Here is a 20,932-nt window from a genome sequence, read left to right as displayed (position 1 = left end):
GAAATAATAATAATAATAGCAGGCAGATGATCTTTTATTCCCTAATGGTCCCTTGGGTATTTGGGTATTAATGAGAGTACAAAAAAAAGTATTATGAACCTTATAAACACACGTTCTGATGACGTTGCAATGGACATTGCTTAACATTGAATTTCTTAACATTTTCGCTTATAACTTTTTTATTTATAGTTCTACGACAAAAGTTACTAGACCAAAGTTGTAGAGAATTTAATTTGCAACAAAAAATGTTTATACATTTTTTTTGTCAGATAAATAGTTTAAGAGATACATCGTAAAAACCATTTCAACCCCTATTTTCAAGATGGCGGCCGTGGGACAACGGGTGGCGACCCCACAAACTTGGTTTTAGCTTTAGACTGACCCCCCCTACACTTCAAAAAAATAAAATTGCGTCCTCTAAAAAACGCAAGGTAAGGCCTAAAAAATGTAACATTTCAATGGACTAAATAGGAATATTCATTAACACGACCAATATTAAAGGAATTTATCTGTTATGACATGACTATGACTTATCATCATATTTTTCCTACCCTGAAATATTATTTAGATCTTTATTGTAATTAAAAAGACACAATGATATGAAAAGTATTTATTATATTATCTTCATTACATAATATAATCAAATTGTAACAGATATCTGTACATTATAGATAATGAAAAAAAACGAATATGAGGGATATTTATCAGGACAACAGAAACCAAAACAACAGTTTTAAATTTTTTGTCTGTGTATAAACTGGGCTTGTGATACACTAGTTGCATCCTACCTTTGGCTATAGGCGCGAGCTTTTCCTACTCTTGTCATAACGTCACGCTTAGACATAAACACCGCCCCTTTAGTTACTCAATATAGATACATGATGCTAGTCACATAAATAAACGTGAGTAATTACATTAGAAACATCGCCTATAATTTTAATGATGATAACAATAACAGCTCGACAGATGTCCGAGTATTCCGTTATATTATTCCTCATCCCATATGCAAGATAGGCGAGCAAGCGTCACTAAAAACGCATATATTGTGTACTTTAATAAAGATTAATTTCCGACTAAATTGAATGTTTTCCTTTAGAATATATTAAACATATATTTTAAACCTTAACGCGCTATCCCGGTCTCGGCTACCTTTTTGTTCTCCTTTTTATTGAATTTCATTTTAGTCCAATGATAATGCTGTATGGTTTTAATTTGACTATTAAAATCTGCGGTTGAAACTGCGGGCAGAAGCCAAATTAAAAGCATCACATTCAACTATGTGACGTTACCAAATTACGTCATATTAAATCATCAGTAAAAATAAACCGAAAGGTTAAATTAATTCAACAAAAGTAAATGAATCAAGGTTCCTTCCTACTGAGATGGTTTAATTGTCGCGGCTGACTGGCGGAGGCGCCTTCTCATTTAACGCATTAAGCTAAATTGATTGTTACGCGTTCAAAGAACTGACCAGCCGGGGACTTGAAGCTAATTGTCTAACAATAGTGATGCCTTGTGTGCAGGCGCTTGTCGCGGCAGAATTGTTTAAGACCTTTATTGTGCACTAATCCTGGAAAATTAGTTGTATATTGATTGGATTTTACTTCATAGACATTTCAAACAAGTTCTTAGTTCATTATCGGTTTTTACTTTGTTATAGAATTCCAGCCAATTGCTAATTAAATAAAAAGCTTCGTGCACTAAACAGGATAGATTTTACAATCTGCAAAGAGGTATTTAAACGCACGCCACGCCTGTGCGTTGAAAATGCCTTTTAAGGTTGTAGGTTTTTATATTTGTATAAAGTTCGTACATTTAAAATGTACATATTTTTAATAAGTTTATTTTTATGTATATGAGTTTTGAACAAAAAATTAAAAAACTTTTTAACAAAAAATTAAACCGCCTTCAAAAACCACTAAAGACCAAAATAATTTAACATTACTGGTTACCAATTTTGGAGTCGGTAGTTAAAAATAAAATAATTAGTATACCTGAGTAATCATTTAATAAATGTAACCCAAGAATTTATAAACTTGTATCTGAGATTATTGTCAAGTTTAAGTAAGGAATTAAATAATACGTTAAGGATTTTTTGACGCATCATCATCGAGTTATCAGATTCCGCCTACTGGCGTCATCGGCTTTGAGAGTGTCGTATCGCTCACACGATAGGCCAAAATGCTTAAGCGACAAAATTGAATTCACTCAAAATTCTAGCGCCTGAGCAGTTTGACGAATTTTTTTCTTGATATGGTGGTGCTATAACATTCTTTGAGATAATGGAACCAGCAAGGCTTAAAATCGCTTAAACGTTTTGGTCTGATTATCGTAGTTCACATCAAAGTATCAGGGTTACGTATCTATAATATAGGTACACAATTGTGTAATATCAATTTATAATCTTAAGAGCCTCTACCGAGAATAAGTAGCGGTTTTAACACCCAATTTATTAATGGAGATTTTATTTAATATTGAAGATCACCGAGTTCGGTGTGGACGATTTATAAAACTTTTCAGAATCTACCTGGTGAACAACAGATCAATGTAAAGCGCTGCACAGACGCTGTTAAACTGTATTATGTATGGAACTGACAGTTGCTTGATAGTTACTGAAGTTACTGAAGCAACTATCATTTTCTCAGTACTGCACTTGCAGATACACGACGCATAAAATATGTGAATGACGGACTGTAAGCTATATTTTCGTGATACAGTGAGTCTTCATATATTTAGCTTGGTGCCAAACATTTTATGAGCTATCTCGATAATTAATGTTGGTTCCCATTATGGTTTTTACAATTGGCACAGCAAAAATATGGTGTAACTTATTTTAATTGTTTCGCTATGACATCATCTGCTTGATAATGCAGATTGTTCTGTAAATAATACATTGGGGTCTTCGCGTATCATATCCTATATCATAAATTATCGACAAGAATAATATAGATGGTATGATTTCTGTCATATTTAAAGGTAAGCAAAAGCATCGTTATACAGGATAATTATGACATCCGTTACTAAATGGAACCTCATACTTATCTACTTAGAAACAATACTTTACAATAAGTCACTTGAGCGTAGATGTAAAATAAAAAAGTGTAAGTTTCGAATATAACAAATATAAATAAAAAGTAATTTTAATTTTACACGCCCTAAAGCCACTAACTACTTCTACTTTAAGAGAATTCGTTGCAGCAGCAACATTAAACTTTAAGTCAGAAATACACCCACGCACACGCCATATTCCCATTAAACTACAAAATGATAAAAAAAATCAGAAAACTAAAACCACGATTTTTCGTAAAAACATTAGTTATTAATGGATTTAATAACGCAATGTCAAAATGTCCCTGTACAGCGTAACTTTTACTGTTGAATATGGCATGATGGGATATATAACAAAATTAAACTATTGTATTGGTTACAATGGGATAATTTCAGTATTACTATTTTTTTAGGTTCACGAAACTGAAACACAGTACAAAGTTTATAAGAGTACAATAATTATATTAGGTTCATTGCCAAAAATGAACAACCTCCTTGGTGTGGACACAACTTGCATAAAATATCAAATTTTAGCATTTATATAATATCAACAATTAGGGTTAAAAATTAAATGTCAACAAAAACTTATAAATAATCAAGTGATAATATAATACTGAAGTAGAAAAGCTATAACATTTTTAGAACTTGAATGATATATAATAATATTGAACATTTAACGTTATAATATTTATTCTTAATAATCCTATTATATTAAACAATTAATCCTAGCTCTCTTTTAAACGCGGAATCCAATATATACCCGATCTATGCATATACCTACATATATGAACAGAATGTAATAACAGTTTAATTTGACAGAAGAACACATTCTATAGACTGGTGAATGTCGACTGAGTTTGTTTTGATACCTCAGAACAATGACAAGCATAGAAGTAGCTTTATGACATTTGAGTGTACTCAGTCCTCAGAACAATGACAAGCATAGAAGTAACACTATGACATTTGAGTGTACTCTGTCTTAGACAGCAAGAAATTGAATTGTGTTACGATCCCTTCTGATATCTTATCGATATCGATAGATGCTTTGTCTATCGGCTATGGTAAATTCACAGACCTGCTAAAATAAACACTTTTCGGTCAGTCAACTACAAACCGTTGCAAATTGCTATTTTAGATAAAGCCTAAAAAAGATATCAAAATCCTGATTTGGTATTCAAGTACCAAAAGAAGTCTGGGTATATAAAAGCACTCGTTAAGAAGCTGTTAAATTACAATAAACTATAGAACTACCGGCTTTCTACGAGCTAAATTTTGTCCAATTTTCATTCGTTATTTACAGCAGTTTCCATGCCTTCCGAAACGTCATTCAAACAAAAATGGTCAAGCATTTAGATTATTAAATTAAGAAAATGTTAGAAATTTCGGAAGGAATGGAAACCGCTGTAAGTAACAAACAAGAAATCGGCCGGAATTTCGTTTAGGAGAAAGCCAGTACGCCTTCTGTTCTTTTCTGACTTTCTTAGGGATTAAAAGATACCCAAGAGGTGTGATTTGACAGAAGCTACTAAAATGGGACAGTAAAATTAAAACAAAGCGGTATCATTCATGTCACATATGTTTGATAACTTATTTCAATGTTAATAAAACTTTGTCGAAATGCTTAGAGCAAACACGGTGCTGTTTTTTTCAATGCCAATTGGGACGAGCTATGGCAACGATCCATTTTTGCCTCATAGCATCATCTGTGGGGAATCTGCAATGAAACACGTTGTATGAAACACACTATGAAAATCAGATAGTTTCCTTAACTCCCAGCCTTCGCGCACGGTTTCCAAGTGGCTTTTACCACTACACCACCGTATATTGAAAGTAAAACGCGATTTATGCAAAATGGTAAACTACAATATACTAACATCTATGTTATCGACAGAATATGCAGAACAACACTATTGAACACGACTACGTAAATTGGTAAAAATGAAAAATACTTAATAATTACTGTATCGAATGGCCAACAGCAGATTATAATATGACTACAGCATAATAAAGATTAATTAATAATACTTTTTGCACTTATGTACAGGGCTTAAGCAAATATATTAGGTTTTTTGTTTACTCACCGATGGAAGCTGATGATTTCAGTTTCATTTTCTTTACGAGAACAATGAGATTTACACCCCACAATAACGCAGGCCATTGCTTGTTCGTAAGGCTATATTATACTTAAACAGCACTGTGTATTTATTAAAATTAACAACAAAAATATTACAAAACATGTAGCCACTTTTGAAAAGCACGCGCTGAAGTATAACGTAACTAAATTGTGTGGGCGCGTTTGTGACATTGTTTTGAGGTTGGCAAGTTGGAACATTTGACATTTTATTTGCTTTTTAATTCGGCATCATAAAGAGGACCAAAGGTAACCATTTGATTATTATAAAGTGTACGCAAGCCGACCTTAGCAACATAATATTTGTCTCGTTCTTTCCAACGGTTTTGGCCTATTTGAAAAAAAAGGATAAGTATATGAGGGTAATTTAGATTCCTTCTATGCTTGTTCTTGTTCTGAGTTTGATACCGAGACATTGAACATTATTCTGCTACGAAGACGACAAGAAGCACGCGGCAAAGTTTTTTCATCAGAGGGCTATCAATGTTTCTATCAACAATTTTTTTTAAAAACACTATGTCCGCAATTTTTCGTCTGAATTAGAGCGGACTCGTTTAAAAATGACAGTGTAGCTTCATAAGACTGTAGACTATCAAAAATATTTTGCTTTTAGAGCCTTTCAAGTATATTAATGTGTACCGCGCAACAGGGATTCCATACGGGATTACAGTATTCTTAGAGGCTCCAAACATAAATATTAAATAAAATTATAGGAACTTCTGGATGTTTAAAAATTGTTTGTCGTGAAACAAAATCAACTAAACGTGCTCTTTTTCAACAATGTAATCTTTGTGTTAGCGACAGTTTAATTTAATGTCGATTATAAAAATAACGTGGCGCATGCTTAAGACGTCTTCAAGCAAAGCGCTATCAATAAAATAGGCGGCTGGTAATGAGTTTCTCTTTCTTAAGAATTTTATTTATTGGAATTAAATACCATCTTATTCTTTAAGCACCAGTTATTAATTTTATTCACGTCATCCTGTAAGCTACATATATCTTCGATTATGTCGTCATTAATGTGAGCAAAAATCTAACCGCTGAAAAAAAGCTTTCGTTTTATTATAAGCAATGTCGTAAAATTCTGAACATAATTTTCATAATAAGACAATTCGACCCCAGGGTGCATCATTTAGGGTAAACTCTTTAGAGACGGGGGCAATTTCCAATTTATCTATATCGATGAAATAATAAAGTATAAACGGTGAAATTTAGTTATACCATTATTACAATAATTAAAGCTTCAAAATAGGCGCTCATAAATTGGATTATTTTTTATTTCCTTTGCAAAGTTCTTACGGACGCATATAATTGCCTTTGAGTGCGATAATCGCATTAGGTAGTAACAAATATCATGGGGAACTGAGAAGTCCTAATTATAAACGATACAGATAATACCAACGTCAAAAGCTGTGATAACAGTATTAAAATTAACGAATTTACTACTGACATATATTACACGCGGATGACCTTTTATCGTAGAATAAAAAAAATGTATTAATCGCGTTGGCGAATTAAAAGTATATACAACGTGAGGTTCACTTAAGTAGCTAGTTGTAAGACAGTTATATAATAATTTTAGTATATTGTAACTATAAATACAGTTTGTTAAAGTTAACAGTTTTTAAACTATAGTTTATGTCTAGAAAATGATGCCAGCGTAAATAGATAGGGAAAAGGCGACATAAATATACGAATATTTTAAGTCCAAAAGGAGACAAGGAGGATGGAAAGAGCAAAAATAAGTTGAGGATCAATATTTTGGTGGAGAAAGAGGGGGGTATAAGATGAGTAAGAATGTAGTGTAAATTAGAAATTATCAGATTGGTGTAAGGAATAAAATAATACAAAATAATAATTATTTAGATTCTCGACAGTTTAGTGAGCTAAAATATTTTTTTAACAATATCAAATTGAAAGTCTAATGGGAAAATTACGCACGCGCATTTACTCTCATTCAGTTTAAATAACTAAAGGCAATTTAATTAAGTTTGGGTTAAAAGATTATAATTAATGTTACAATTTTATCACACACATTGACATTAAAGATATTTAAAATCATAATAATGATAAAAAAAAACGAGAACCGTGATGCCACTCGATAAACACAAAATATGATTGAATGGCAAGACCTACGTTGTTATATCATTTTTATCGCATTAATGAATATAATTATATAACTCAAAGTTAAAATTTAAATAAATATAGAATATAACATAATATTATCGACGTGCGTAACTATAGAATTAATCAATTCGCATCACTAGTCGCGGGCTTGCGTGATGTCCCCAATCGATTTTTAGTTGGTATCCATTATAATTGCATGTTTCTATTGTGCTTAAATAATATTCCACGGTTGTAAATATGATACCGTACCATTCGAGATATCTGCCTTTATTTGTTGGCTAAAGCAAAATAAAAATAACTATAAAATATTTCTTTGAACGCATAAATAAATTATGAAAGTATAAATTATTTATAATCAGCGTAATTTTTTCGTATCTTAAACTATTATTATTTCTTACAGATTAATCTTCTCCCTCATGCATATCCCACTCCAATGTAGGGTCGTCATAACACAATTTTAGTGTTGCAATAACTGCCTAACGGTCACGGGTTCGTTTATCAAGTTAATCAATTGTATCCGGAATTTTTTCGATTTCGAGTTTTTATGTTCTTACGTAATACTCAATAAAATAAAAGTTCATTATTAACTATAGCTTATAATTCTCCTGTAAAATGATTTATTAAAAATCACGGAATTATATACATATTATACATAAGTTAATCGCTTTATTCAAAACTTAAAAAGTTAAATAAGATAAAAATTTGTTGCATTAGTTTACCAAACAATTTTTATTTCAACAAATTGGCCTCCACGCCAGTCCCAAACCTAAACTGTCTCCTTACAGTAAACTATATTGAACGCGAATTCGTCATAGATTAACATTCATTTGACTATTGTTTTTTGATCATAATTATATTTGACACAGTAGCACATATTATATATTATGTACACACAATGTTACATTTTATATTATATAGGTTTGCTCTACCGACTGGATATTATTACTTAATATTAAAATATTTATTAAAGCACTCGTATTTTACTTATACTTGTAGCCTTCAAAACCATTACAAACACTTTTTGCTAAATCTATCAATAAGAAAAAAACAGTATCATTGACTTGTATAGGGGCAATGGAAGAGATACCTACTTAATTCGCACAAATTATCGCTATAAAGGGAGTGGCGATAGCCTAGTTTGGAGTGGAATGGACTGTCGAACCGAATGTCCGCAGGTTCGAAGCTCAAGGCACGTACCTCTGACTTTTCAAAGTTATGTGTGTATTCTTTGTGAATAATTGCTTGCTGTAACGGTGAAGGAAAACATCGTGAGGAAACCTGCTTGCCTGAGAAGTTTTCTATAAGAATTTTGAACATAATATGTGAAGTCTGCCAATTCGCACTAAGCCAGTGTGGTGGTGCTAAGGCCTAATCCCTCTCCCTAATAGGAGGAGGCCTAGCAGGAGACAGTATATAATACAGGGCTGATATTATATTTTATTATAATATCGCTATAAACATTTATTTTGAGAATCAAAGCGACTCCACCATGTCAGGCCATGTCAAGTCTTGACTCTTGATTAGTTTAGAGTATTATCTCGGGTCCTTTTAGGCGTCTATTGAACCCTTATTACTCAAGATGTAAATGTTACCAAACAAAGTCAATACAAGACCGCCTAGCTTGCAAAATATTTTACAAACCGCTACCATGTTTCTCAGAGCTCAGCCTCTCATAGGGTAAGATGTGCAGATTAGTATACTCTCTACGCCATAATTAGTTAAGCTTTGGTGATCAATTCTGCGCTTTTCGTGATTGTACAACCCCGCTGACATAAAATAAGTTTCTCTATGAAATTGAATATAAGGATCGCGTGCTCGGACTCATTTTCCGAGTTACCTTTAACCGATGTCTCTCTCAACTGTAATAGGGTATTTTATTATATTGCCTGTGTTGGTACATTTAAATATCGATAAGTAGGCGATGTTCTGCCGAACTGAGATAACCTCCGTAGGAGGGCATATTATGAAATGGCGATAATGTGGCACTTACGAGCGGCGTGTTGTCGCTTTTTGTCAATGAACAAACACGATGACATTCAAAGCGTTATAATTATTTGGGATTTATTTTAATATCTAATTTCGTTTTAGTTTGTCATCAAAGCGGTTTTATAAAACGTTTGGTTTCGTAAGTTAAGTGCAGGTGGGTGAAAATGTGTATTCACTTTATATTTCGGCATTAATCTCTCGAACTATTGCTTCGATTCCGCTAAAACTGTCAATAACACCAATCCACATTACCTCTCAGTGTTTAAGACATTTTTATCCCGAGAACGGTATTTAAAACAGACGGAGCCCCGGGCAGAGGGGATTATAATATAACGAAGGGTGCTTATCGTGACAAGTAATGATCTGCGAACTAATTTATGATTTAAATAATACTGACTCTACTATAGAAAAATATGAATATTGATTGTAGTAAACAATCTTAACTAAAACTAAAGTAGCATACGGTGTCGTAAGCTTGTGAATACAAACAAAACTAATATGGCGCTACTCGGTGAGTCGGTAATCACTATCAGCGAGCGCGGCGCGGCGGTCCGACTACACATACTATAAACTTTCAAACAAACTACGAATAACTTAAGAGACTATGTGTAATAAATAATTTAAATACTTAAACAAAAAGCTTTTAATTAACGCCTAATATTGTAATAATAGTTTTAAATATAAATAAACATTACATTCAAATTGATCATAAATTATGTTCACTTAGTAACTATAACTATTCCTATGCCACCAGGACGCCATTTTAAACTATGTAAACATTATCGCATTTTTTAGCCACATACCTGAAGACGGACTATTTTTAAATTGTTAATTGTACACGATTGGAAAAAAATCTTTATATATTTGACACCGAACTCCTCGACCTCGCGATAATTTGTACTCTGGCAGTGATAACATTAGAATAATGCCAGATTTAAAGTCAACAAGTTACTATTACATTGTATTTTTCTGGCCATAAAAACTTGTGCCGTACAAAAAAAAATCTTAAGAGTTGCAAAACTTTTAATCGCGGACTAATCCATCTAAATCCGTACGTTTAGCTAGCGTGGGTGGGACGCACCGCGACGTCGCTTCCGTGTGGCGGGGCGACGCCACATACCGATCGCGACATTATCGTGTCGCATGTCGCTCGCGCACCTGATTTATGTGGACGACTGTACTTCGGCGAAGTTAGCGATGCACGCGCCAGACGCTGTCATCCTTCTGTGATAGTAATCATAGAGTTTTTAATATGCTATGCGTATAACACTCCAAGTGTTAATTTACTTAATAGTTTCATTATAGACAATATGAACATAACATATAAACTATAAACCAACGTTACTCCACCAACACCACTCGAAGTTACGGATATAGAACTCTCGTAATCATAATAAGAGCTAAAGATAAATTCTTTTCATATTATAATCTTTACCCTTTTTATGGTGTTACTCTAATCTTAAACGTAAGGACATAGCAAAGATTATGCTTCAAGGCAACCCATTTGATCGTCTGCACGTCTTAGGTAACCCGCCAATCGTATATAGGACAGAAAATTTGCGTTCTCAATGTCATTACGCCCACTTAGTACTAAGTAGGATGGGTATACACAATGGCTAAATAATTAGCAGGCCTACAGTAACACGGCGACGTATGTTTATGTGTTACTAAGTGACAAGTCCGTGCATTAATTAAGCATGATGTCACAAAGCCGAGAGAAGATAAATGTAAAGTCATAGGATGAATAGTCGCATAAATCTGTTTTAAAAAGCCGCATCCTGCCCCTTATCTATGAATTTCATAGAAGTACTTGTTCTGTTCATATGCCGCTGTAAGGAAGATATTAATTGTGGAACAATTTTACTTGGCTTGATTTTATGATTGGTATGTACTATTATATTAAAAGTTACCTGAGAAAAATGAATAAATACACATGTTTATGTAGCGGAATTGGTGCTCGTTAAATGATAGGAAAAGGACGCATGACCTGTGGGGTGACGGCATGGCGTGATAGTGTAGGCGTGCGAAAGAGATACCAAGGGCGATATGGCGCCGACTTATTGTACAACTTTAATTTCTGCCTCACTTGATAAACCTTTGATGCTTTTCGGAAATAAAAGGTTATTTTCAATAAACTTGTCCAGTTATTACAAACATCAATATGTTACGAAAGGGGATGAAAAAATATTTATCCTAATATTAACTTTAACTAACCCATAAAAAATATAAAGAAAAGTCTAGACCTCATAATCTTGTGATATCTATAAAGCAATAGCGTGTTTACGGGCAATACACAAGTACACAGAAGTAAAAGTGATAAATAAGACAAAAATCTATAAAGTAAACATTAGCCAAGCAAAAGCGACTTGCCAACTTTGCTTACGTTGCGGTAGTTAGTTTTGTATTTTTAGCATTGTGCCGTCTTCATTTTACTTTCAGTACCATTTGTCTTAGGTAGTACGAATTACTGTAACAGTTAACCTAGAATTTTCTACTTGGTTCCTAAAGAATGTTAACCTCGACCTAGAAATAGCTCACATTTAAAATATTCTTATTTATCACCTAAATATACAGATCTGGATGGTCAAGATGCATTCTAGTTTAATCAACAGTAATACCTTAATGTATTTATATCCTTACCGAATGGTAAATAAAATACGAGTTTCATCTCCGAGCGTCCGTATTGCTTAAATTAAGCATGATTGACGTTATTAACCACCATTTTAAATCGATATGGGATATGGTAGATATTTATATATTATAAAGATTGATATATATATGTAACTAGCGTTTAGAAGTGATCTGTTTATAGAGACTACTTCACAATCAGACAGACTAATGAGTAATAACAATTAAACAGTGGGTAATGCGATTACGTTACCAACGTCCCGTGGTAGTGGGAAGGCCTGAGGCGGGTTTGCGTGCACTGCCCTCGTTTACCACATTTTATGACATAGTTCCGACTTAGTATATCACTTTTTGTTTAAACTATGTTTGTCAGAGTATGCGTTGGGGATCGCGATCTGTGCGAAAAACGTCCCTTCTTTAAGCGACAACCGGACGTTACATTAAAAAATGCACATTCGTTTTTAATATAACTATTAAATGTGGAAGCATGGTTAAATTTTAATATTCCGAATTTTAGGTTACGCTGCGATTTCACTATGATAAAGTAATTATTTAAAAGCGTTAAACAGGCATTTCACGTAAAATAGTAGGTATAGTAACAGCGTTTTATCATAACATAAAACGCTTGTGGTGTCCGGAGACTCATTCGAGGTCATGTAAACATGGTGTGAGTTTAATATCTACCGTTTCCGCGTCACATCTCAACGTAGGGATATCTGGTTACTCCTACTATTGACAGCTTGATAACGTATTTTAGGTTTCCGTTCACCAGGTGGCAGTGGAACTCTTTGTCGGTCATTACGACCTCAAAAAATCTAAAACTTATTACGAACTAATAACACCAGGTAGCCTTTAAAATTATGAACCCGAATGAGGCCGAAGGAAACAATGATGAGTTTTTCGATGATCATTACTGCTCTTTTAAATTTCCATTTTGTATTGTGTAATTAATTACCGGCTTATTGAATTGATGATGAAATGTAATTTATCATAATAAAATTTTTGTTGCACCATTTAGTTAATTTGATTCATTTGGTTACGGATATGTTTTATAGAATTATTTGTTGACACCCAAATATAATAATATAAAAAATATGATTTCCTCAATTTGGATGACATATATTTTCACGTATGTATTTTGTGCACTATTGACAATTTCATAAAATATTTTTAAGAACCTACATATTATTTTGTATCGGCCTCTATCCATATATGCCCCTATCTGTTTATAATTTTGCATCGCTCACAAAATATTATGTTGCATGTCAGTACTAATTCTTATCATCGCGTAACATGATATTCGTTATTAGAAAGAGCAATATTTGCGCATTCTTCACTGGTGACTGTGATTCAGAAATAGGGACGCTTGGACTTGGATAATCCAGTCATTAACGGCTTGGCTGTGTGTGCGAAAATCGTCGGCCCTTCAAAATAACTCCAGGGCGAAAGGCTCACTCAATATCATCTAAAATATAAAAAAAAGATATAATATTTTGTCTGACAGCTTTGATAAAACACTTACATATCTAAATTGTATGCTAATAAAAAAAATGCAGCGATACGGCGAAACAATGTCCTCAGTATCTACAACCAACACAATAAGAATCAACTTTGGAAACCGATATTTGTCAAATTTAGAGAGTTTTATACTAAAACTCAAAAAATAACAATCTCGCAGCTCTTAATTTATAACTGTAGTACTACCCAAATAATGGTTTAAGCTTCCCAAATTACAAAGTAATTCAGCCTTCCGGCACGAGAGACGGTGAAGGAAAAACCCAAACAAACAAACTGTAATTCTAGAATTAACCCTCCGTTAAGCGCTGACAGTTGCCCTTTAAACGAGGGATAAAAAAGATGTTTTTCACGTTACGCAAGAGCTCGGTTGAGTTTCTGGCATAGCCGATGTCTACACTCTACGGTGTCCGGGCTGTTGATAAAGAAAAAATAATCAGCATACATAAAAAATGCTTTTTTACGTCTTTTTGTTGTTGAAATTCGCTTACAAATTAGTTTCGCGGCAAGGTAAATCGATAAGAATTACCACAACACAAAGGAGCCTAAAATAAGAGACCCAAGAACGTCTTCAATTTGTATTGATTCGATTATTAGATCGCCTATCCAACTTGCAAGCGTCCAAAGCTTTTAGGGGACTGATTGATCTACGTTTTATAAAAAAAATAAATTAAATTAGGTTTTGATACGTGTGTAACTATTTGTTGTTCTTAAAATAAAATAAAATACTTTATTTATCAAGTAGGCGAACTAAGTTGCACTTATGATACGTCAAAACAATTTATAACAATAATTATTATTATTTCTGAATAACACACAAGGTCACTTGTATAACTACGAACATTTTAAATTAGGCATCAAATTCTTATGGAATACAAGGCATAAGGTAAAACAAAATAAGCAGCTGTCGGGTTAACATATAAAGCTAGCCCGTCGCGATCCTCACCGGTGAGAATATGAGCCCTACCCTAACTGACCTACCAGCTTGTCACTAGCTTCCTAAGCGATGATTACCCGAAGAAGAAAGGCTGAAAGAACTACGTGTTCGAAGTCGTTCTGTCTTATAATAGTTTAAATAAATACACTCCTATTATTGTAGTTCAAATAACTTAATTCCTAATTTATACGAAGGCCTCCTTGATTTACTTCATATGTTTTCAACATGGTATCTGGGATAATATGGGACTCCATACTGCGACGAATTTCTCCTCAAAGAGCATGTGCACGTCACCGGCTATGTCGAACGTAATACTATTTGACAACAGCGCATCAACAACTGGAATCCGATAAACATATTTAAATGTTGATGAAGGTTACGAATAACGACTGTAACACACGTGTTGTACGAAAACGAGCTTTATGATGATATAATTCGCTTTATGTACCGTCAGCTGAACAAATGGGATTGAAATTGGAAATTTCAAAACTCTTCTACACATTAATTTTGATCGAAATATTATTTTTCGTATTTAAAGAAAAGTAAACCTATTGAAATTTTTGTTAGTGAAGAAAAAACAATTGTTGATAAGAATCAGAAGTTTAAAGAGACGATTTGTTATTTAATTGAACCTGTTTAGCTACTTTTGTGGCTGACTGTATATACTGAATTATCGCTCTCAGCTAGCCTAGGTGATGAATAGTGTTAATTAGATGATACTTGTCATAATTCTAACGCGAGATGATAATAGAACCATGCTTTGCTTCCACTGCGGAGCAAGTCAGACGATGATTAATTTTATTCCTTATGTAGGCAAAATATTAACATCAAAACTGTTTGTAATCCCTGATCCCACATCATCCCAAACGAGCTTAGGATTTAGAATATTATATCCATACATAATATATTGTATAAGTTATTATTACTATATTATGGTATAATATTCCTTTTTAGTTTGAAGTTGTACCGACCATTGTTTAGGTTCTATCGCGTGTAGTAATTGAGATTCCTAATTGTTTCTATGAATAATCTAGACCAATTGAGGGCTTCGGCTTGTTTTAATAATGATACTCTCCATTTACGTTACAAACAACGCATCGGTTCGTATTATGTATATATCAACAGCATCTACTTAAATGATGCATCAAAATGTCCTACAATGTAATACCAAAAGGTAGTAAGGTAATCGCAATAAAAATATGTAAATGTATTAATACGTGAAGTTTATTTTTTATTTGACCCAATTAAAGTTGATAATATTAGGGGGGTGCAATAATATAATATTTGAAAATATTATGTATTACAAATATATTCGGTGGCCGCAATTCATTCACCGAGTGACCACTAGTATATTTCATTCAAAAAAATCTTTAGTCAATTTGAATAAAATAACATACGTATTGAACATTATTTTTCAAGAAATCTCTTATATTTGTAATATACAACCAATTACATAATAAATATATTTCGTCACAAGCGGATACGAATTATATCAAAGATGTCAAGTACTCGAGTAGGTACCCGTAAGTTTGCTCCCAAAACATGACTGTAAAAATAAACTGACTGAGTTAGTCCCAATACATTATTATTATTATATAATTAAAATTTTAGGGTTATTTAAGAGAAACATATTTCCATTTAACAAGGTAAAAGGTGTACAGTGAATTCTTTTAATGATGTTTGACAGAAATGACTTTATGTAAATGGACACAGCCTTTGAAAATTCTGGCGATCATATTATTATGTATAATAATTGTGCTTCTACACTATTCCCTTAACATTTTAGTATCCAAATCTAATTCTCAAATTATTCAACCGTCAAATAAAATGAACAATGAGAATCTAAAAACCATTACAGTATGGCCTGCGCTTGATCTGTTGAACCCAAACCATAGCTATGAACAAGATTGCTTTAAAGATTTTAAAAACCGTTATAATTACGTACACTTCATTTCCAAATTTGAATATTCATATAATTTTTGTGAGTAATTAACGCGATTGGGTTGAAATTTTCAGAAACTTGCAAACCGCATTGGCCGCTATTTGTGTCCATTGTGCAACTAGCAACCGAAAATTAGAAATGAACCATTCATCCGTCTATTGTGTTATCGATAATTTGTCTCTTGTTTCCGCTGATTGGAGTTGCCGTGTATGTACTTAAATTTTCCAAAATATTTTTATTTGTTATTGTTCCCAAATTATGAACAATGATCATCAGAGTCATAAATTTCCTTTCTTCCTTTGTTTAGACTGGTAAAACACTAAATTGAGTTACTAGTTAATGCTCAGCTGCAACCAAAGTCCTATTAATGAAATCCTATTTCCTCAATACAAGTTATTACATATAATTTTCTCACATTAAAATTATTTGTTTAACAAAAAGCGCCATGTATCACGCTTTGCTTAATAATATTTTAACATTAAAAGATATAATACAATATATCTAATCGTCATTCATAATCTAGATTTTTTTTACCTTCAACGAATACCACCAAATTATCCTTGAAAATTTGGATAGTTCCATAAACCGGCAACATTTTGTAAATGAATTAAAATGATTTAAATTGAACAAATTGACCCTTTAATTTTAATATAATGTTATTGGTTCAACTGGACAGAAGGCCGTATTCGTTGGCAGCCACTAGAAATGATGAGGTTTTATTTTGGCACGAAGTCGAATTGGTTGATAATATTTATTTGGTTTGGCTTGGTTTATTAAGGTTTGGTTTATTAAGGTTGGCCAATGACAAATTAAGTACCTAATTTTTTCTCGAAGGTAAATGCATACGAAATCAAATCACCATGCTTGAAGTGCATAATTTAGTATATTAACACTTTCATTTCATTACCTGCACTTATTGCGGTATTCCTGTGTTAAGGCTATGTCATTGCAAATTTATAATTATTATCTTTCCGGGACTACTACCTTTGTTGTATTGCAATAAGATTATAATAATTTCAGCCCAGTATTATATACTATACCACTGCTGGGCACGGATCTCCTCTACTGCTGAGAGGGACTAGATCAATTAATTAGGATGTTTACCTTCACCGTTAAAGCAAGTGACAATTCACAATGAATACACACAATTTTAGAAAAGTCAGAGGTGTGTGACTTTGGGATTTGAACCTGCAGTCTGTTCGACACCCAACTAGGCTATCGCCGCTTTTTTGTAATAAGATTATTGTATCATAAATATTATAGAGATTAAATTCAATCTGGGTAGTCAATATGAATTTTATTACACCTTTAACTTTGCCATATTGACATATATTGCTTTTCAATGTCTAGTATGGCACTGTCTGCTCAATATGATGAATCTGAACTAGTTTATTGAGATTGATTGTATAACTGCATGTATTATAAAATTGTATAGGTTTCATGACGTGAATTTAGGTTTAACGTCACTTGCATCCGTAGTTACTCTAGTTTCCCGGCACGTGACCCCTGGATAGTGCTAATTGAGTGACACATTTCGTGGTAGTAGGATTCGTATCCGTCCGGGTTGCAAACCAGCGTACAGGGTGTAAAAACAGCCATACTAAGTCCCGCAAGGGGGTCAGTTCCGGGATCAGCCAATACTGCTCCAGTTCCATGAGGAATTTGCATCCGGCCATGAGGTTGTCCTGTGTAATTCAAAGTAAGTGATTCACAGTCGGGGGAGGCGCAGAAACTGTAACGCGGTACAATACACCAGTGAGCCAGTCTACAATACGCCAGTGAGCCAGTCCGTGCAGATCAAGCGAGTACAATAGTCCACAAATTATATTGAAAACATTAAAGTTTTAATGCCGAAAATGGAGATTGTGGTTCATCGTTGATTAATTCAATTGCTATAACGGGACGCATAAATTGTCGGTGATAAAATGTACGTGGTGTCTTGTATATAGGTAAAAATGGCAATTTCTGTTCATTCAATATTAAACATATTATCACAGATGAAAAAGCTACTATTCAATGTATTATCTTACAATATTCCAACATATATACAGCTCTCATATTCCGTCGCAAATACAACTCCCACGTCAAATTGACATGATTATTTCCAGGTTACTTACATTGGCCTTGTACTTGTGAAGTGTGAAGCATTTTAACCTGCCGTTCAAACTGAATATTATGTTGTTAATACATATATCTGAAGAGATTAATGGTGCCAGGGAAAGCTTTATAAGTCTCGAACCACTTGGCGAGCGCCACTCGTCCGATAGTAAATGATCCAACCGCAGATAGTCAGTAGAAACACCATCTAGATATCTGCATTACAAAGTGCTGAGTCAACGCGCTCCTCATCCTGAACGATTTTCACAGAGTAGATCACAAAAAATTATGTCGCTTGGCCGTTATTTTGGACGGCATTGAACTTACTATCTGATGCATTAGAATCACCTTACTATACCGTGATAATTTATAATCGGCCTTTTCTAGAACTAAAAGACTTCCTTGGTAGTGCGACAAATGACGATGAATACTGAATAGAGAAAGACGATGTAATGGAAACGATATCTGTTTTCCTGTTTTCTAAAATCCGCAAAATACAATCATGTACAATATGTAGTAGGAACTAAGTTCATTAAACAAGAGACGTTCATTAAAATATGCCCTGTGACAAGTTTAAACCGTTGAAAAGCTTTTTTGCTTATTTTTCCTGAGCAAAGCATTAAAACCCCCAAACAAAAACTACGCCACTTATCGCGAAAATAAATATGAACATCACCACTTCCAGTTGAAACATAGCCTTCTAAGTAATAAAATGTGTAACCCTATCTCGGTGGCCACCTCAAGATCACAGTCTAAGTAACATTAATCGACGTGCCTTCTCGGTCAGTGCCGCTAACAACTCCTTCAGGGAAACGAAATGGCACTGTATCACGTCCGGGTGGAGTTGAAATTAGGTCGTATGTTTACATGAGAACATCGCCGCGAAATACCAATCCTGAACATCGTATGTCTTCGTTTACAAGTGGATACAATGAATGATTGTAGTAATGGAGTATACAATATGCCTTATATTACATATCATCGCCGCTGTATCTCTAAAGGGGTAAGTAGAGGCAGAACTAATACATCCGAAGTCCCGCGAACTTATTACAAACCAATAATACTAAGCAATATTGAAAGTCCTTCACTCAAAACATAACTGAATGAACTACGAGTCTTTATTTTATTGCTAAAAAAATAAGAATCATAATATTTACGGATATATTAATGTAGAAATATATCATAAATCTAGATAAGACAGCTTATCTTAGGTTACAGAACAGTGGACACAGCTGCGGTTACACGCCTTTGAAAGTGAGAATCCTTACGACGCCACGTGGCGGTACGAACCTGCTCTTAATTGGGAGTTACCCTTAACACTTCAGTTCAAATGTAATCCGTTTACTGAGAATATGTGTTAGACTCTCACGCGGTAGCACGGTGCTATTTGTGCTTGGCTGCATGGAGTACTAACATAGAATATTTTATAAATTAAGTAACAAATCATTTGTGATATTTTATTATATTTTTATTTTACACTTGATAAGTATCAGTGGGCTTTCACACGTAGACATTCTCTTCCATCTTGTTGAGAACCCTACCCAACTATATGATGTATTTATGATACGATTACAGAACTGAGGTCTCGGGTTCGATCCCCAGGTCGAAAGTGATATTGGGTTATTCTATTTAGTATCAGCCCGGAGACTAGAATTTGTGCTAATATGGCGATAGGCCCTATCACATCATGGGACGGAATACACATGGCGAAAATTGGGTACACCAGTTGCGCCACTGCCTAATCAAAACCTAAATAAAATTTATCAAAACCTATAAAAAAATATCGAACAATAGTCGAGTAAACAAGTTCAAGTGACAAATCTAGCACCATTTAGCAGAGTTTAAAGCAATGCGGTGAGTATACTCTTTAAACAAAAGCGGTGGGCGATCACCGTCTGATACGGAGTGAACTTGTTCCTCACTTTCCACGAATTTCCATATATATCTGCACTTTTCATTTACATTAGAGTGAAAGTGATAGATATAATGGTTAAGGTTTGGTGCACACATTTATTGGAAACGAAAAAGGCGCTCGAAACTTGATCGCAGGTCGTGTGATAAATCTTCGCCTAGAGTTAACTTATGCCCTTAAAAATTTCTCAGTTAACGCTCCATGCCTGTCGTTAAATGTTTGAAGATCTGTGCCGTAGTTCATACGATGTAAATTTTGTTCATTTAACTTACTATAAGTTTTATAATTACTTAATGTATGGTGACCACAGAATTTTCAAACTACTAGAAATAATGAAATATGAAATTTAATATTTATGTTATGTTGCATGTCAATTCGTACTATCTTTTATAATTTTACCTTCGCTAGAAGCTTCCTTTGAAACTCTAGGTTGCTTTGACGCTGACATCTACGACAGTCTAGTTACATCATTTGAGACTTAAGATATTGCATTCTTGCCTTGATAGTTGGCACTACATATCAAACGTATGACTTGGTATCAAATTATACTACTGTATTTTCACAGTTCTTTTTCCGTGATTTCATTGTTTCACCTTCAATTTCATTATT

At 33.7% G+C, this 20,932-nt stretch overlaps 1 protein-coding gene across 26 annotated transcripts in view; it reads left to right on the top strand.

Moving 5' to 3' along the window:
* Positions 1 to 20,932, top strand: part of LOC115455742 (basement membrane-specific heparan sulfate proteoglycan core protein) — a 204,384-nt gene that overhangs the window by 82,385 nt on the left and 101,067 nt on the right. The window lies entirely within an intron of this gene.

The sequence above is a fragment of the Manduca sexta genome, chromosome 27 (assembly GCF_014839805.1).
Source record: "Manduca sexta isolate Smith_Timp_Sample1 chromosome 27, JHU_Msex_v1.0, whole genome shotgun sequence".
NCBI classification, from domain to species: Eukaryota; Metazoa; Arthropoda; class Insecta; order Lepidoptera; family Sphingidae; genus Manduca; species Manduca sexta.
The sequence above is the reverse complement of the archived record's forward strand: the minus strand, read 5'-3'. Positions and strand labels throughout refer to the sequence as shown.